The following is a 19,836-nucleotide window of genomic DNA, read 5'->3' on the forward strand; positions in this document are numbered from 1 at the left end:
GTTAGATTGTTGTCCATTCCCACCAACAGGTGACTGACACTTACTGCATCTCTAAGCATCTCTTATCACACTGGTGATTGCTGTGGTTCATAGATATCATAGCTGAGTAGCACTGCTTAATTGTTTAGCCCTTCATTGGCAGGTTTCATATTTTCTGGAACCATATACAATAGACTTCAGGAAAGTGGCTTTCAAGTCAGATCCAGCTCGAATTTTCTGAACCCTATGTCTTAAGTATGCAGTATCTTCAGCAGTAAGCAGTTTCCAATTTCTGAAGATTATGAATGTATCAGAAACAAATGACCCTGTATCTCTGTTGTAAAATGCAGAGTTGGGCATATGCCTAAGCTTATTCTTCTGGTAGATTGATCGATTTGCATCATTTTGAGGAACCTCTACATTGGTTTCAATAGAGGTTATACCAGTTTGCATTCACTCCAGCAATGAATAAGTGTCCCTTTTTCTCTACATCCTCACCAGCATGTGTTGTCATTTTTTTAATTAATCTTGGCAGTTATGACTAAGGTAAGATGAAATGCCAGAGGGTTTTAATCTTCATTTCCCTGATGGTCAAGGATGCTCAACATTTCATAAATCTCAGACATTTGTGTTTCAACATTTGAGAAACATCATTGGGTTGTTTCCTTGTATTTAAATTTTTCATACAATATGTTTAGATTATATAATTTCTTCACCCCAATTCCTCCCATATCTTCCCCACCTCATCTCATCTAATTCTCTCCCTCTCTCTCTCTCTCTCTCTCTCTCTCTCTCTCTCTCTCTCTCTCTCTCTTTCACACACACACACACACTCTTTCTCTCTCCTCATAAAATAAAAATAAACAAACTAAAAACAAAATAATCAATATAACAAAAAATACCTAAACAAAAGTCATACCAAAACCAACCAACCAAACAAGCAAAAAAAACAAAAACCATGGAATCTATTTGATGTCAGCCAACTATTCCTGGCGCAAGGCCTATCCTGGACAATGGATGATATACCAAATGACACTAATTGCTTTATGTTCAGCTTTTTAGAAAATATATTTTAGATACTAAAATTTTGTCATATGTGTAATTGGTAAAGGCTTTTTCCATTCTGTAAACTACTACTTTTCATGAATGATGATGTCCTTTGCATTACAGATTGATTTTATCTTTGTGAGGTCCCATTTACTAGAGTTGTTGACCTTAATGCCTGTGCTATCAGTGTCCTGTTCAGTAAGCCCTTTCCTGTGCCAATGCAATCAAGTCTATTCTCTACTTTCTCTTCTATTCAGGTCCTAGATCCACTTGAAGTTGAATTTTGTGTAGAGTAATAGCTATAGATCTACTTTTTTCTTTTACATACAGCTATCCAATTTGACCAGTATCACTTGTTAAAGATGTTGACTTTTCTCCAATTTGTACATTTTGGCTTTCTTGTCAAAAATCAGGTGTCTGTACATGTATATCTGGATCTACAGTTCAATTCCATTGATCAGTGTGCCTGTTTTTATGCCACTACCTCACTGCTCTTACTATGATAACACTGTAGCACATCTTGAAATATGGGATGATGATATCTCCAACAGTTCTTTTTTTGTTCAGGATTATTTTAGCTATCCTGAGTTATTGTGTTTGCATAAGAAGTTTAAGTTTTTTTGTTTCAATTTCTGTGGGAGGTCTTTCCATCTTCTGATATCTTCTTCAATTTCATTCTTCAATGCCTTAAAGTCTTTATTATACATGTCGTTCCTTGCTTGGTTGGGTTATCTGAAGACATTTTTTGAGGCTCTTGTGAAAGGTACTGTTTCCCTAATTTCTTCCTCAGTATGTTTGTTATTTGTATATAAGATAAGAAGACTATCAATTTCTATGTGTTCATTTTGTATCCTCCTACTTTATTGAAAGGTTTTTCTTGGTGGGATCTTTATGGTCATTTATATGTAAAATAATTTCATCCTGAAATAAGGGTAGTTTTACTTCTTCTATTTGTATCCCCTTGATCTCCTACAGTTGTCTTACTGTGTTGGCTGTGACTTCAAGTACTACATTGAATAGGTAGGGAGAGGGTGTGCATCCTTGTCTTGTTCTTCTTGTTTTGTGTTTTGCTCCATTTAAGATAACAATGCTGCTGTAAATTGCCTTTATTGTGTTAAATTATGTCCTTTGTATCCCTAGCTTCCCTAAGACTTTCATCAAGAGGAACTGTTGGATCCTTTTCAAAGGCTCCATCCAGGCAGTAGTCAACATATTTTTCCAAGCAACAAAGAAACAAGACAAAACAAACTTTTATATGTGATAATTCAGAAAAGCAAAGTCTTATAATTATCTAGAAAACTTTGGCTTAAGAACAGCTGTTGAGAGATGAGCTGAGAAGGAAAGGGATTTTTTTGTTTGTCTGTTTGTTTGTTTGTTTGTTTGTTTGTTGGCATTTCAAAGTCCTGCTTCTATGTCTCAATCCAACAACCCTAGTGAATGTTATGACTCTTTGTTAGGCTGTATGTTTGGAGATGATGAGGTATCTGCTTATAAGATCAATGATTATAATGTTACCATAATTAAAAGAAGAGGGAAAACTGGGAAAAGTATGTCCTATAAAATACTCTTTCCTCATACCCACTTAAAGGGTTAGGATTGCCATAAACATTTAACTCTATTAGCTATCACTGGCAAAAGCTTGCTTTTATGTCTGAAAAGGGCTATGCCTTCATATGAGCTCAGAGCAAACTGTCAATGGCATGAAAAGTTGCTGACCCTGGGACATCAGGCACTAGCTTGCACAGAGACACACAGGCATTGTTTTGTGTCCATCTTGTAAAAGACAGAAGGAATCTTGAAAATTTTTCCCTCAGTAGTCATTGTAGCAATTGGGTATTTAAATCCCTTTAGTGTCCAAATGTACAATAGCACCCTAAGGAAATCACTATGACATGTTTTGAATAAACATGCTACACATTACATAACTTGGGAACAAAAGAAAGAGAATCCCAAGCACAGTCCTAGTGTCTCATATACAAATGCACTTCAGGAGAAAACTGTTTATAAACACTAAAACTCAAGTGCATATAAATACATTTTTGGTAAATCTGTGCTATGTCAAATAGAAATTGTGTCAGATACACATCTACTAGGTAACTCATTCAGGCCTTACACTGTTGACTATAAATTAAAAAAAAATACACACTGTTGCACATATATATATATATATATATGTTTTTTATAACTCAGATCATGAGAATTAGTTTAAAATATATTCACTTAAAACCTGTGTCTCTAAAACCAAATATATTAATCTGCTAATAGTTAATTATGAGTTCCTTACCAAGCCTCTCAGAACAGTTTCCTAGTAATGACAGGGGACCATTGAACTAGCATCCCTCATGCAGAGGTGCAGTTGTGGCTCTGGGAGCAATGTCTTCACTTCCTCCATGTTCATTGTCTGCGATGCTCCTGCATCTGTCCAGTGGCGGGATGACATTTTCTAGAGACAGTGTCCAGTTCAGCTGATATCATTTCCTAACCAAAGACATCAGATGCCATTGTCTTGAACTTTGTTTGAGGGAACTAGCACTATTTGTGTTTGATGTCACTCCCAGAGACCACAGGGAGTATTCTGCAATGGTCTCTCAGAGGTAAGCAGAGAGCGCCCTGGAAGTGGAAGGAAGCAGTGTTCCCAGGACAGCAGCACATAAAGGACCTGGGTCTCATATCTAAATGCCATGAAATAACTCCAAATCACAACCAGGATGAGAACCTGGGACATCTGACACTGTAGCTGAAACAACAGAAATAGGCAAAATACTTTCTAAAGAAAAGATGCAATTCACAAAAAAAGTGAGGTGTTATTGTTTAAATTTTTTAATTCTGCACCCCCAAAAAACTTCTTAAAATGGGATGGCCAAACAAAATTGTTTAATACAGCACAATACCTGACCTTGTCATTGCTTATAACAAAAAATTCAGAAATATGGGAGACCCATGATGACAGCAAAAATGTGTAATGCTGCTGCCTAGTTTTTGTTTCAACTTAAAATCTAATATCTAAGAAGCTCAATGTTTTCTGTGCTAGCATTTCAGATTGCTGGGTATGAGTCAAATGTAAAAGTATCCATCTACATAATAAGGTCTCACTGCCTTCAATCTCTTCAGCTATTTCAACCTGAAAATTCCACAAAGTAAGACTGAATTTATTGTATATAGATAAAATATGTAGGTCCATGATGAGCTGTAGTACTTAGTAACCAAATTATCAAATATATTCATTCTGGCTATGTGTCTTCCTTTAAAAAAAAAAAATCCGACATGTTCCAGCATCAAGCCACACTTCTTAGTTTTTAATTACCTTGACTGTAAATGAGAGACAACAGCATTCTTTCTCATTTCTTTCCTGTTGAACCTGATCTCAGAGGCAGGGTCTACACTGGCCAATGCATGTGGTGGGGAGGAAGGGTATGGCGTGAGCTCTGTGTCATGGTCTATGCTATAGTTTTGCTTTTACTCTTCTCCAACTGTGGCATATATGTCACTGTATCCAAACATCATCTTTCTGGTGACAGGGTTTAAGATGTCATTGCAGACATAGCCATGGCCATGTTGTTGGCTTGTCTCATGAAGACCTAGCTGCTGTTCTCAAATATGCACTCCACTTTAGTGTTTTAATTCTTTTGTTGCCTTGGTTTGCACAAAGGACCTTTCATAGCCTCCAATACAGAGAAGGCTAGCATTCTAAGGAAGCAACCCTACTCCTCTCATTCTCATCTTAAGGAGAAACCTACAGAGTTCAGAGTGGAAAGTTTCCATTTCAAAACTGCATCGTATTAGCCTGGCGTGCATTTTCTGATGGGTTGAACCATAATCCCATCCATTTCATGGGTGACTTCTTTAGAAAATTTTCCTTCTAGAAACTTTCTTGAAATACTGATCTCAAAAACTGTTTCTGGCATTAAGTGGTTCCAGTTCTTTGTCAATGATCCCTATCTTCATTTGTCTTGTTAAAGATTTATTTCATCTAAAATAGAGTGAAGATGAATATTAAATTCACAATATCCAGCTGATTGTACATTGAATCCAATTATGTCATGTATCAATTGTCTGAATACCCTGACTTCTTACTGTGTTGCTGATCATTTACCCTATCCAAAAGGGTATTTGAGTAATTCATACACAGAGCTCTACAAGACGGAAATTTCAGATTTGATACACAAGACTCTGAATTATCTGACATAGCTATAAAAAAATTATTTGTGCTATCAATCAACATCATGTAATAATGCCACCTCATTCTGTCTCACTTTATATTCTGTCTCACTATGTTGTTTCTATTCTAAAAATCTACTACACTTGTCCATGGAACCAGACTATGCTCCAGAGAGCCCAGACTCTTCCCTTCCATGGAACTCATGGCAACTCGTCAGACTCTCTCCTATCTTTGGTTGAGTTATTACTCTGTCTTTTAGTTAATTTGATGAAATATTTGTAAATTTTGCTGATTTTCTCAAAATGCTAACTCTTCTTAATATAGATACTCAGTACCTCTTAGAACTGCTTTGTGTCTCATAGGTTTGGATGTGTCATGTCTATATTTTCATTCAACTCTAAAAAGCTTTTTATTTCCTTCTCAATTTCTGTTTTGACCCAGTTTTCTCTTGGTTATTGGTGGTTCAGCTTCCACAAGTTTGCACACTTTCTGCTGTTTCTATTGTCATTGGTATACAGCTTTAATACGTGATGGTCAGGTAAGATGCAGGAAATTGTATCAATTGTCCTATACCTGCTGACACTTGCTTTGTGTCCTAATATGTGGCCAATTTTGCAGAAAGTTGTTGGCTGTTGAGAAAAAGTGTATTCTTTAGTGGTTTTGGTGCAATGTTCTGTAGCTGTCTGGTAGGTCCATTTGATTTATGACATTTAACTCAAGACATTCTCTATTTAGTTTTTAATCATAATAGGCTGTCTATTGGCAAGAGTTGAGCATTGAAGTCATTTACTATCACTGTATAAGGGTCAATCGTGTGATTTTAGCTATAGTAGCATTTCCTTTACGTATTTGTTTGGCACATAAGTATTTATTATGAAATGTTTTTTTCTTTTTCTGGTGATTGTGATTTATAATTTTGATGGGTATAGTGAACTAGACTAACATATGTGATCCTCTAGAACTGATAAAGCATCCATTCAGGTCCTTCTGGCTTTAAGTTCTCTGTTGAAGTCAGATGGTATTCTAATGAATCTGTCTTTACATATGACTTCATCTTTTTCCCTTGAAGCTTTTAATATGCTTTCTTTGGTCTGTATATTTAGTGTTTTATTATATTGTGTCATGAGAAGTTTCTTTTATGGTCCTATCTGCTTGTTTCCTGTATGCCTCTTTTCTCCCAATAGGCATCTCTTTCTTTAGATTAGGAAATTATTTTTTTCTGATTTTGTTAAAAATATTTTTATGCTTTTGACCTGAGGATTTGTCCCTTGTTGTATATCTATTATTCATATGCTTGATCTTTTCATGATGCCCTGGATTTTCTGGATGTTTTGAACTGGGAATCTATGCAACTGGAGGTAAAATGTTTCAGGTGTTTCCTTGGTATAGATATCTGATGTCTCCTTTGTTGGGTGCATGATCCAGGTTTTTGGTACTGTTGTCTGAATCTGGACCCTAGCCATATTTGGAGTTCCCTGGTCAGCAGGGAAATAGTTCTTCAGATCAGCAGAAAGTCACAAAAGAATAGAGATGGGTTAGAAGGAAAGGCTTAAGAGGGCATTGGAGAAGCCAAAACATAGTTCTTTTAAGCCGTAAACTTCCATCCCTAATTCCCACAGGATCATAGCAATCTCAAAGTACAAAATACATTCAGTACATCTCTAACTACCACTACCCCAGTGTTAGTAGTCCCCAAACAGCTATCTAAAGTCTCTTCTGAGATTCAAGGACATCTCTTAACTGTAAGCTCCTATGAAGCAAAAGTATCATGATATATATCTCTAAAGTATCAAGATACATAGATATATCTTGCTATGGCTAGACTAAACACTCTCATTCCAAAAGACAGGAACAGGAAGATAGATGATCATTTCAAAGCAAAACTAAAATGACTGAAATCCAAAAGGGCTAACACCAAACCCTATGCATTACCTCCATGGCTTTCTACAATGATCTGTTGGTGGTCTCCTTTCAGAAAATCAGACCCTGACACCAATGCCTGGCCTCAGTGGCTTTCTAGACTCTTGATACAAGGGCATCCATGACCCTAAAACTCTTGTATTTTGCATTCCTGTAAAACTGGTATCATGTGAACAGTGCTGGAGATTTCTGCAGGCAGCTTGGTATGTAGGCTGTCCCCCTCCTATCACAGTTCCAGTGTCCTCTGTGTATCTTGGGGGATGAACCTGAGGGAAAAAAAAACTTCCCTAGGGGTTGTTTTCTAGCAAAGAACTCCTTCAGTTGTAGCATTCTCTAATTCCTAATAAATTTACCCCACAAGTTGAAATCTTCAATGATTGTCATATTACTTATGCCTAAAGTACCTTTTCTATTGTCCCAGTACATAGTTCAGAGTTTCTCTTTAATTGCACTATTTTCTTTAATAATTATATATCTGCTTTCTCTAAACCCTCCTTGTTTGTAACTTCAAACTCACTTGTCCTTCTTTTCTCAACAAACTGAACATTTTATGCATCTTTCTGTATTTTTGCTGTTCAGTCTTACTGTAATCCTAGGTAAGAGCAGTGAACAGTAAACGGCAGAGCCTAACAACTATGATATCTTAAAATTTCCTTCACCAAAAAAATCCATCATTAGCTTTGAATTCAGGCTCACACAATTCTCAGGACAAGAACAGAATGAAACTTGAAAATTCCCATTTGTCTCCCCTTTTCCTATGAATCTTGGGAAGTGAATGGTGGAGGCTATGAGAAAGAAATTGGTATATTTATTCCAACAGGGGACAAGCAGAACAGACAAGTCACTATGAAAGGTATTAAACTGATACCAATAATTACATGCCATCTCTCATAAATGTTCCATTCAGGAAGTTTATCTTCTAATAGTAATAACATAACTTACGGCTTAACATACAAATTATACTGTATGTAATCACTCAATTTCTTTTATTAGTTTGTAAGCATAAAATTTGAGGTGTCTCAGAGGTCGTGGGTTGAAATTATCAACAAAAAATGAAATTTTAGGTGAATTATCATATTATATAGGACAATGATAAGCTGGTGAGGAAAAACTTCACTAATTTAACAACTATCAGTTGAGTGTACTGTATGTTGCATCACAAAAGTAAAATGAGCAAAATCTCTTCTTTCTAAAATCAGTAAGAGAAGGAATACATACGACAACAATTACAATAAATTATTTTAAGTGCTATACATATGTGTTAGCCTGATGAGTTTTTATATCCACTGCTGCTGGGCAATCAGAAGCTTCTCTGATGAAAGCTGGGAACCACACTGATCTATACACTTTAGTTATTTGAGGGACTTCCATATTGACTCCATAGCAGCCACAGCAGTTCACTTCCCACCAGCAATGTGTGAAGGTTTCTCTTCTCCCACATCCTTGCTAGCATTTGTTATCATTTCTTTACTTGAAGATGTACATCCATTTTTACTGGGTGATATAGAAATCCAAAACAATTCTGATTTACATTTCCCTGACAGGTAAGGACACAGATTACCCTTTTGAAACATTCATTTTCAGAAATCTTTATGCATTTCATAATTGAGTTGGATGATTTAATGTTCTGGTGTATATGTTTTGAATTCTATCAGATTCTGGATGTTAATACCCATTTTGGAAATACAGTGGGGAGAGTTTTCCTCTCATTCTGTAAGATGTCTCATTGTTCATATAACTGTTTCCTTGTAGAGGTTTTTATCTTATTTTGTTTTGTTTTATTTTATTTTATTTTATTTTATTTTATTTTATTTTATTTTATTTTTTACAATCCAGCTATTGCCCCACCTCCCAGTTTATCCCCAACAGTTCCTCAACCCATTCCTCCTCCCATGTCTCTGAAAGGATGCCCACCTCCCCCTCATTGGTCTGGTACAAGACCTCAAGCTTCTGCAACTCTTTCAATAATAGAACCTCACTGGGACTCCTACTGAATATCCAGTGTCATGGAGATTCTGTAGTCATGGAGATCCTGTAGTTTTAGATATGTAGGACTGGCCTTTTCATGCACACTAGCAGTTCATCAATGGGTGAATGTTGGAGTGGACCAATTCAAGACCCATTCAAAACTAGATCTGGGCCTTAGAGGTACCTGACCTGGTAAGCCTGCTGGCTCTCCTGCTCTCAGGGCAGGCTCACTGGCAAACCCTGCAACCAAGGACAGCTTTATATTGATTCCCAGGTGAGGTGGAGGACCTGTTCTCCTAGTGTTGCAGCCAGTGAGGGACAGGGACAGTTCTCCCACTCTCATGACCCTGAGCCAGCTTTCCTTACTGCCCACGTGAGGGACAATGGAGAAGTGTGTCTCTTCCTCATCAGGCAAGATGCAGGACTGTCTCTGCTACATTCATAACCTCAGATCCAGCTCCCCTGCAATTCCTTCATCCAGGGCCAGCTAGTATGTGCTGCCAAGGTGACATAAAAGGCCCGTTCTCCCTAGTGCTGCAGCAGGTGAAGGGCAGGAACAGCTCTCCCACCTGCCATAGGTGACAAGAGGCAAAGGTGAGGGAGGGGATCTCTCCCATGCAGCTATATGACAGACAAATGGAAAGGCTATCTCTCCACACTCACACCATTGGGGTCAGCTCACCTGCACCCCTGCCATCAGGGTCGGCTCTAATGTGTTCCCCAAGTGAGGTACTGGGCTCTTGAGTGCTGCAGGAGAGAAGGGCAGGGCCAGCTCTTCCACACTGATGACCTTGAAGCCAGCTTTCCTGCCTGCCATAGGTAGTAGGGGTGGGGCATCTATCCATCTCCTGTGTCGTGGCACAGCAGACAAGTGGAGAGAGCAGCTCCCCCATGCTCACATCCTTGGGAGGGGGGCTCACCCATGTTCCCAATTCCAGGGTCAGCTCTACTGTGCTGCACAGGCAAGGTATAGCATCCACTCTCCCATGTGCTGCAGCTGGTGGGGAACAGGCCCAGCTCTTCTGTTCTTGTGACTCCAGGGCCAGGTCTCCCACCTGCTGCAGACCATGAGGGAGGAGTCTGGAGGAGGGTAGCTTTCCTTTGTCCATGCTACCACAGGAAGTGAGTGTCAGGGCCAGCACTCCCATATTCACACCCTCAGGCCAGCACACCTGCAACTTCCACGATGTTCAGGAGTGCTCTCCTTAGCACTGCAGCTGGCCAGGGGCAGAGGCAGATGCCCTGCTCTCACATCTCCAGGGCCAGCTCTCTCATGATACCCAGGTGAGGAGTGAGGCCAGTTCTGCGCAGCCCTCAGACATCAGCATATCCCTGGACAGCAGCCCAGACCAGATATATCCACCTAGCCTTTGGTCCCGCTGCTGCAGGACCATGGATGCAGACATGGACCCCAGTGGCAGCACAGGCCAAGAACCCACCATGGTCCCAGATGGAATCACTAGCTACTAACATCAGGCTGCTACCCTCAAGTCAACAGTTCTTCTTCTCACCATAGATAGACATAGAGACATCTCTATGTCCCTCCTCCTTTACTACTCCACCACTTACTTGCTCTCCCTAGTGGCACCTGGAGTTTCCAAGTGTCTGGGGTCATCTCAGTAATGGTCTCAGGAGTGTCATGCCCCACTTATGCACCTTGGTACCTGGCAGGGGTCATCTAGGGCATGGTCTGCTCCCTCAAAACCTGCACCACACTCGACTGGAGGTCATCTCAAGCTAGCTCCTCATAGCTCTGCTCTGGTGGTTATCTCAGACTCATTTCTAACTGGGGCCTGTGGTCCCAGGTGAAGATCTTCTATTCTCTATCTTGTCCCAGTACTGGGAGCCCATCTGAGTAGACTTGGCACTAGACTGATAGTCATATCAGGCTCTCTGTTTTCAGGGAATGTTAGGCTGCTAATAATTCAGGTATTAATAGATCAGAACACTGAGCTGAGCATAGACATAGTCTCTCTCTTCTCTCCCACCAACTGAAAACACATGTTATACAACAGCAACACTTGTACCACCTCTAGGGACAGGATAATGTTTGTTATTTAAAGATAACAGGAAGTTGGTTCCAGGTTTTTAATCTAGTCATATAATGTGTGTGTATTTATTGGTAAGTTGTGGCCAATTACATTTGCTTATTTAGATAAATGTTTACTAATTCATATAATTTTGCTGTTTTGTCTTCACTGTTGACCAGATTATTTGTTCTTTACTTTATCTCATACTAGTATCAAGGTTTTGATGATTTGCTGTTTTTGACAGATAGTTTACTTCTGAGCTCTCCTGTGTTCTTCCATTCCAACCTGAAATTTCTCTCCTGTGTTCACATGATTGAGATGGTCTCACTTCTTCTGTATATAGTATTCCTACAATTACCTTCCTTTAAGTACTTATATCAATTCTTTGGAAATTTCATACATTGTATTTTGATCATATTCATCCCTGTATCTTATTCCTTACAGCCCTATCTCCCATTCCATACTCACCTAACTTTGTACCCTCCTTTCTTTAAACCATGAAATGCCATTGGTGCTATCTATAAACTCATAGGGGTCTGGCTATCCACTGACTCGTGTTAAGCCTACCAGAGGTGCACACACTCTTAAAGAAGGCTAGTTCTCCCTCTCCTCAGCTAAGAGTGGGAATTCACAACTGCTTCTCCACTCAATGCTGGAATTTTGTTTGACTTGAGTTTGCACAGGTCTTGTGTATGCTGTCACAACCACCATGAGTTCATATATGCAACTGTCCTGTTTTGTCTAGAAAACTGTTTTCTGTTAGTCATCCACTGCCACTGGCTTTTACAGTTTTTCCATCCCTTTTCTGCAATAAATGTTGGTCCTTGGGAGGAAGGGGTTATGATGCAATGTCCTATTTAAGACTGATGACTTCACAGTATCTTATTTTATGCACCTTGACCGGTTATGGGTTTCTGTGTTAACTACCAGTGACTGAAAAGTGAAGCTTTTTTATGACATTTGGAAGATACACTAATCAACTGGTATAATAAGAAGTTGTTAGGAATCAATTATTACTGTGTTTTAGCTAAATAGTAGTAGTAGGTTCTTTCTAAAGGTCTATGTCCTGTCCAGACCCAAGTTCTTCCCTACAATAATAGTGTTGGGCATTGTCATTAAATTTAATCAGAAAGTAGTTACTTACTCCTATGGTAGTCATTCCACTATTGCACCAGTGACATATTTTACCAGGAAGATCTTTGTTGTAACTCACAGGGCTCATAACTAGGTAAGAGTGGTGATTACTTTTTTCTTCTGGTAGTATACATAGCACCTTCCAACACTGAGAGCTAGTCAATAGAAATGAGGCTTCCAGGTCAATACAATCTTAATTTCTCAATAATCTGACTTATGTATGTGATGTCTTCAGCAATAGGCTCTTACTATCAAGATCTCAAGGTAAGGAAAGCTTACCAGCTTACAACTGCAATAAAAGGTAACATATTTCTGATGTTGGACTTGCAGTATAGATTAGAGTCAATGTTTTCCTATTCTAAGTGTGTGTGTGTGTGTGTGTGTGTGTGTGTGTGTGTGTGTGTGTTTATATTTTAGGAAATTTCTACAGTAGTAGTTACTTCTATGGTATTTTTAGAAGAGCTTTAGAGTGTTTGCTTCAGCAACACATATCCTAAAATTGGAAGATTACAGAGAAGATTAGCATTGTCCCTGTGCAAGGATGACATGCAAATTCATGAAACATTCCATAATTTTTAATGCCAGCCAAGACTACGTTATCAAGCAAAACTCTCAATTACAATAGAGGGAGAAACCAAGATATTCCAAGAAAAAACAAATTTAAATAATATCTTTCTGCCAATTCAGCCCTGCAGAGGAAAATAAAAGGAAAACTCCAACACAAGAAAGGAAACTATACCCAAGAGAAAGGAAGAAACTAATCTTTTCATGATAAACCCAAAAGAAGATAGCCACACAAACATAATTCTACCTCTAACAACAAATATAACAGGAAGCAACAATCATTGGTCCTTAATATCTCTCAACATCAATGGACTCAATTCCCCAATAAAAAGACATAGACTAACCCAGTGGATACATAAACAGGATACAGCACTTTGCTGCATACAGGAAATGCACCTCAGTGACAAAGGCAGACACTATCTCTAAATAAAATACTGGAAACATTTTCCAAGCAAATAGTTCTAAGAAACAAGCTAGACTAGCCATTCTAATATCAAATAAAATCAACTTTCAACCAAAAGTTACCAAAAAAGACAAAGGGCACTTTGTACTCATCAAAAGAAAAATCTACCAAGATGAACTCTCAATTCTGAACATCTAAGGCCCAAATGCAAGGGCACCCACATTCATAAAAGAAACATTACTGAAGCTCAAAGCACACACTGAACCTCACACAATAACAGTAGGAGAGTTTAACTCCCCACCCTTACCAATGGACAGATCATGGAAACAGAAACTAAACAGAGACACAGTGAAACTAACAGAGGTTATGAACCAAAAGAATTTAACAGATATTTATAAAACATTTCACTCTAGAACAAAAGAATATACCTTCCTCTTAGCACCTCATGATACATACTCCAAAATTGACCATATAATCCGACACAAAACAAGCCTCAACCAATACAAGAAGATTGAAATAATCCCATGCATCCTATCAGATCACCACAGACTAAGGCTGGTCTTCAACAACATCAAAAACAACAGAAAGCCCACATACATGTGGAAGCTGAACAATGCTCTACTCAATGATAACTACTTGGTCAGGGAAGAAATACAGAAAGAGATTAAAGACTTTTTAGAATTTAATAAGAATGAAAGCACAACATACCCAAACTTTTGGGACACAATGAAAGCAGTGCTAAGAGGAAAACTTATACCTCTGAGTGCCTCCATAAAGAAATTGGAGCGAGCATACACTAGCAGCTTAACATCACATCTGAAAGCTCTAGAACAAAAAGAAGCAAATACATCCTAGATGAGAAGATTGCAGGAAATAATCAAACTCGGGGCTGAAATCAACCAAGTAGAAACAAAGAGAATTATACAGAGAATCAACAAAACAAGGAGCTAGTTTTTGAGAAAATTACCGAGATAGGTAAACCATTAGCCAGACTAAACAGAAGGCACAGAGACAGTATCAAAATTTAAAAAACCAGAAATGAAAAGGGAGAAATAAAAACAGAAGCTGAAGAAATTTAAAAAATTATCAGATCTGACTACAAAAGCCTTTACTCAACAAAATTGAAAAAAAAAATCTAGATGGATGACCTTCTAGACAGATACCATGTACCAGAGTAAAATCAAGAGCAGGTAAACTCTCTAAACAGTCCCATATCCCCTAAGGAAACAGAAGCAGTCATTAAAAGTTTCCCAACCAAAAAATGCCCTGACTTAAGTGCAGAATTCTATCAGACCTTCAAAGAAGACCTAATACTAATGCTTCTCAAACTATTCCATAAAATAGAAACAGAAGGAACACTACCCAATGCATTCTATGAAGCCAAAGTTACACTGATAACTAAACCACACAAAGACCCAAGAAAGAAAGAGAACTTCAGACCATTTTGTCTCATGAATATTGATACCGAAATACTCAATAAAATTCTTGTAAACTGAAATCAAGAACACATGAACATGATCATTCACCATAATCAAATAGGCTTCACCCCAGAGATTCTGGAATTACTAAATATACGGAAGCCCACAACATAATCCACTACATACACAAACTCAAAAATAAAGATCATCTCATTAGATGTTGAAAAAGTTTTTGACAAAATACAACGCCCCTTTATGTTAAAAAGTATTAAAGAGATCAGCAATTCAAGGTCCATACTGAAACATAATAAAAGCAATATACAGCAAACCAATAGTCAACATGAAACTAAATGAAGAGAAACTTGAAACAATAACACTAAAATCAGGGACGAGATGGATGCCCATTCTTCCCCTATCTACCCAATATAGTACTCGACATTTTGGCCAGAGCAATTAGGCAACAAAAGGAGATCAAAAGGATAAAAAGTTAAAAAGAAGTAAGTGAAGATGTCACTATTTGTGGATGATATGATAGTATACATAAGTGACCAAAAAAAAAAAATCCACCAGAGAACTTCTACACCTGATAAACAATTTCAGCAAAGTGACTGGATAGAAAATTAACTCAAACAAATCTTTCTTCTACTCAAAGGATTAATGGGCTGAGAAAGAAATTAGGGAAATGACACCCTTCACAATAGTCACAAATAATATAAAATATCTTGGTGTAACTATAACCAAGCAAGTAAAAGATCTATATGACAAGAACTTCAAGTTTCTGAAGAAAGAAATAAAAAAAAAACCTCAGAAGATGGAAAGATCTCCCATGCTCATGGATCACAGGATTAATATAGTAAAAATGGCCATCTTGCCAAAAGCAATCTACAGATTCAATGCAATCCCCATCAACATTCCAACTCAATTCTTCACAGAGTTAGAAAAGGAAATTCTGAAATTTATCTGGAATGACAAACAAATCAGGATAGCAAAAATCATTCTCAAGAATAAAATAACTTCTGAGGAAATCACCATCCCTGACCTCAAATTACTCTGAACTACAGAGTAATAGTGATAAAAGCCACATGATATTGGTACAGAGACAGGCAGGTAGATCAATGGAATAGAATTGAAGACCCAGAAATGAACCCTATGGTCACTTAAAGAAGTCAAAACTGTCTAACGGAAAAAAGACACTTTCAACAAATGGTGCTGGTTCAACTTGCAGTCAGCATGTAGAAAAATGCAAATTGATCCATTCATATCTTCTTGTACAAAGCTCAACCCCAAATGGATCAAGGATCTCCACATAAAACCAGATATGCCGAATCTAATAGAATACAAAGTGTGGAAGTACCTCGAACACATAGGCACAGGGGAAATTTTCCTGAACACAACACCAATGGCATATGCCCTAAGATCAACAATCAACAAATGGGACCTCATAAAATTGAAAGGCTTCTTTAAGGCAAAGGACACTCTCTGTCAATAGGACAAAAAGGCAACCCACAGATTAGGAAAAGATTTTTACCCACCCTACATCTGATAGAGGGCTAATATCCAAAATATATAAACAACTCAAGAAGTTAGATACCAGAGAAACAAATAACCCTATTAAAAATGGGGTACAGAGCTAAACAGAGATTTCTTAACTGAGGAATACTGAATGGCTGAGAACCACTTAAAGAAATGTTCAACAGCCTTAGTCATCAGGGAAATGCAAATCAAAACGACCCTGTTATTACATCTCGCACAAGTGAGAATGGCTAAGATCAAAAACTCAGGTGACCGCAGATGCTGGCCAGGATGTGGAGAAAGAGGAACACTCTTCCATTGCTGGTGGGATCGAAAGCTGGTACAACTACTCTGGAAATCAATTCATCTCAGAAAATTAGACATAGTACTACCTGAGAACCCAGCTATACCACTCCTGAGTAAAAGATGCTCCAACATATAACAAAGACACATGCTCTACTATGTTCATAGCAGCCTTATTTATAACAGCCAAAAGCTGGAAAGTACCCAGATGTTCCTCAACAGAGGAATGGATACAGAAAATGTGGTACATTTACACAATGGAGCACCACTCAGCTATTAAAAGCAATGATTTCATGAAAGTCGTAGGCAAATGGATGGAACTTGAGAATAACAACCTGAGTGAGCTAACCTAGTCACAAAAGAACACACATGGTATGTACTTAAAGATAAGTGGATATTAGTCGAAGAAGAGAAGGAAGAGGAGGAGGAGGAGGAGGAAGAGGAAGAGGAGGAGGAAGAGGAGGAGGAAGAGAAGAGGAGGAGGAAGAGAAAAAGAGGAGGAAGAGAAGAGGGGAGGGGAAGGGAGGGGAGGAGAGGAGAGGAGAAGAGAAGAGAGGAGAAGAGAGGAGAGGAGAAGAGAGGAGAAGAGAGAAGAGAGGAGAAGAGAAGAGAAGAAAGAAGAGAAGAGAGAAGAAAAGAGAGAAGAGAGAAGAGAAGAGAAAAGAAGCTCAGAATATTCACAATACAACTCACAGACTATATGAAACCTATGAATAAGGAAGACTACACTAAATTGTGGACATTGCCGTCCTACTCAGACAGTAGAAGAAAATAATCTCAGGAGGTAGAGGGAGAGAGGGATCTGGAAGGGAGAAAGGAGGGGGAGGAAAAAGGGAGGTCTGGTTCAGATATAGGAGGAGATAGGAGAGAAGTAGACATATGTATGTGTATAACAACAATTAATAAAAAAAAAGAGGCCATGGATTTGAAAGAGAGCAAAGAAGCGTACATGGAAGATTTTGAAGGGAGGAGAAAGGGAAAGCAAAAAAGTGAAATAAGTTTAAAAAGAAAAAAGGGGACTTTAAGCTAGAAGGGAAGGTGGCCTTGGAAATATGGGGAACCTCTGTTTAGGATGCACTGTATACATTTATGAAATTCTCAAAGTATAAAAATAGTTTAACAACCCAAGGATGCCTGCTAGCCACAGCCTTCTGGTGAATCCCCCACCAGTGGTGACCTATTCTACCAGAAAAGTCACTGTGTCGACCAGAGTCACATCTGGACTTGAGCCATCTCCTGTAGTAAGAACCACCAATATCTTCTCACCAGAGTGAGTAGATTGCCTTTTAGATGAGGCTTTTCTTCCCCTTTTCCAGTTTAGAAGCCTCCGAGCTGGAACCAGGCTCAGCTTGGCTTCCTTCTTTCCAGCACATCCATCTTTTCTTCCTCTGTTCTGTTTTACAGCTAGCTGTTCTCTCCTTCTGAAAGTTCACTCTTGCTCTCCTGCTCTCCTGCTCTCTCGCTCTCTTGCTCTCTTTCTGAAAGTTTTCCTCATTTTCTTTAAGTCCACTTTCTTTCTGATACTTTTCCTTTCCAAGTTACACTGATAGTTTCTAGTCCTCCCTCTTATCTGGAACCCAGTGGGCAGTCTTCTTCCCCTTTGACCAGTGAAGTCCATGTTAGATTTCTGGTAACCTAAACAAGGTAGTTATGCTGAATTTGTTACTTTTGTTTTCTTAGCTCGTTCTTGCACCTTGTGACAAATGAATTAACCCACAGCTCATGAGTGTTCCATATCCTATGTCCACCCTTAGCAAAGGATAGAATACTAATGGAGCTCACGTTCCAATGAAGTGGGTCTTTGTCTTACACAAAATGTTAGCACCAAAAGATGCAAGGCCTCCTGCCTGAAAACCTGTCACTATCCTATTTTTAAGACAGGAGGCCAAAGAAACCAAGAAACCATAATCTATATTCTCAAATTCCTGCATCTAGATGCCTGTAAACCCCAGCAGGATGGGTGTGGCTGCTGCCTTCTTCTGTTTCTGACTCCGTGGAAGTTCATGGATTCACAGAGGCCACAAGGAAGACTCACAGCCTGCATAGCATTAGTAAGAAAACAGGACTAATGAATGCAAGGTTTATCATCACGGGCTCAACCCTATTTGTAAAATCAGATATTGACCCTCGACTCAGGACCAGCTTAGGCAAAGGAAGGAAATAGGCATCCATTCACTGCCCACTTCTATTTCTTAATTCTGGAAAAAGAAATAAACATGACCACAGACCATAAATATGCCTGGTAAATACTGGGTAAGAAATGCAAGATTAAATGTCACTTGGAATTGAAACATTGCTTTTGTGGGCTAGAGGAGATATATTGGAGCTGGTTGGTTTTGTTTATTTTCTGTTGTGGCTCGTTTTCCTTCATTGACCTTCTCTTGTGTTCTATGGCCTTGTTTGTTCTATCTGATTCCATTCTAGAAAATAAGCTCAACTAGACGAAAACACCTTTGCCTTATAATATTGTTTCTTTCTTTCTGTGAGTTGGTGTCCTAGTTTCATTTTCGTTGCTGTGATAAAACATTATGACAAAAACAAAAAAGAGATAAAAGCTTTATTTGGCTTATATTTCTAGGTTACAGCCCATTATCGCAGAAAATCAAGATGGCAGCAAGTTAGACATCTGGTTATGCCACATCCACAGTCAAGAGCTGAAAGTAGTGAATTAACTACTTAATACTCAGCTTCTTATATTCATGGAGTCCAGAAAATGGTACTACCCTCCTTCTAATTGTATCTTCACACACTAATTAAGACAATCAAGACAATCCTCCACAGATTTTCTTCAAGATTTTCCACCAGGTTAACCCAACCTAGACAATTTCTCATTGACATTGTCTTCGCAAGTAATTCTATATTGTTTCACACTGATCATAAGGGTCAGGGTCTCACCAAGTAGCCCATTTGGGCCTTGTACTCATGATTTTCTGCCTCAGTCTCCCCAGTGCTTGGATTACAGACATGTGTAGCCACATCAGGTTTACTATCTGTGATTTTAAAATCCTTACAATGTCACTTAGGGATGCTTTACTCTGGGACCCTCTTCACTGTCACTGTTACTGAGAGAAGGCTTCTTCTCACTCCTCATAATGTATATGTCTCTCATCTATCTTCACACTTTATACTCTCTAACCTTCTTCTGAATTTCCCCTCACTTACTTCTTCACCTACTAATACCTGGTCCCAGTAATCATCATCAAAACTAGCCTTACAATGGGCAGTAGAGACTAGCTAAATGATAAATGTAGTTATCAATCCTTGACTTGATGGGTACTTTTCTGCAGCAGATATAAACTCTACTTGATACTCTAATTGAATTCTAAGGTCTCACCTTTACCTTGTTTTCCTTACATCTTAATTGTGCGGAATAAAGATATGGTAACTATGCACAATCAT

The 19,836-nt window shown here is 38.6% G+C and overlaps 1 protein-coding gene and 2 non-coding genes across 3 annotated transcripts in view; 2 read left to right on the forward strand and 1 right to left on the reverse strand.

The window, feature by feature from the left end:
- The window catches only part of Hecw1 (HECT, C2 and WW domain containing E3 ubiquitin protein ligase 1), a 145,055-nt gene that overhangs the window by 107,941 nt on the left and 17,278 nt on the right, over window positions 1-19,836 (forward strand). The window lies entirely within an intron of this gene.
- Window positions 10,979-11,116, reverse strand: LOC114623239. Its single transcript, XR_003711736.1, has one exon. It is a non-coding gene; the product is annotated as a small nucleolar RNA SNORA17 (small nucleolar RNA).
- LOC114623243 lies at window positions 12,707-12,813 on the forward strand. The gene has a single exon (XR_003711738.1). It is a non-coding gene; the product is annotated as a U6 spliceosomal RNA (small nuclear RNA).

The sequence above is a fragment of the Grammomys surdaster genome, unplaced genomic scaffold (assembly GCF_004785775.1).
Source record: "Grammomys surdaster isolate TR1022 unplaced genomic scaffold, NIH_TR_1.0 194, whole genome shotgun sequence".
Classification (NCBI taxonomy): domain Eukaryota; kingdom Metazoa; phylum Chordata; class Mammalia; order Rodentia; family Muridae; genus Grammomys; species Grammomys surdaster.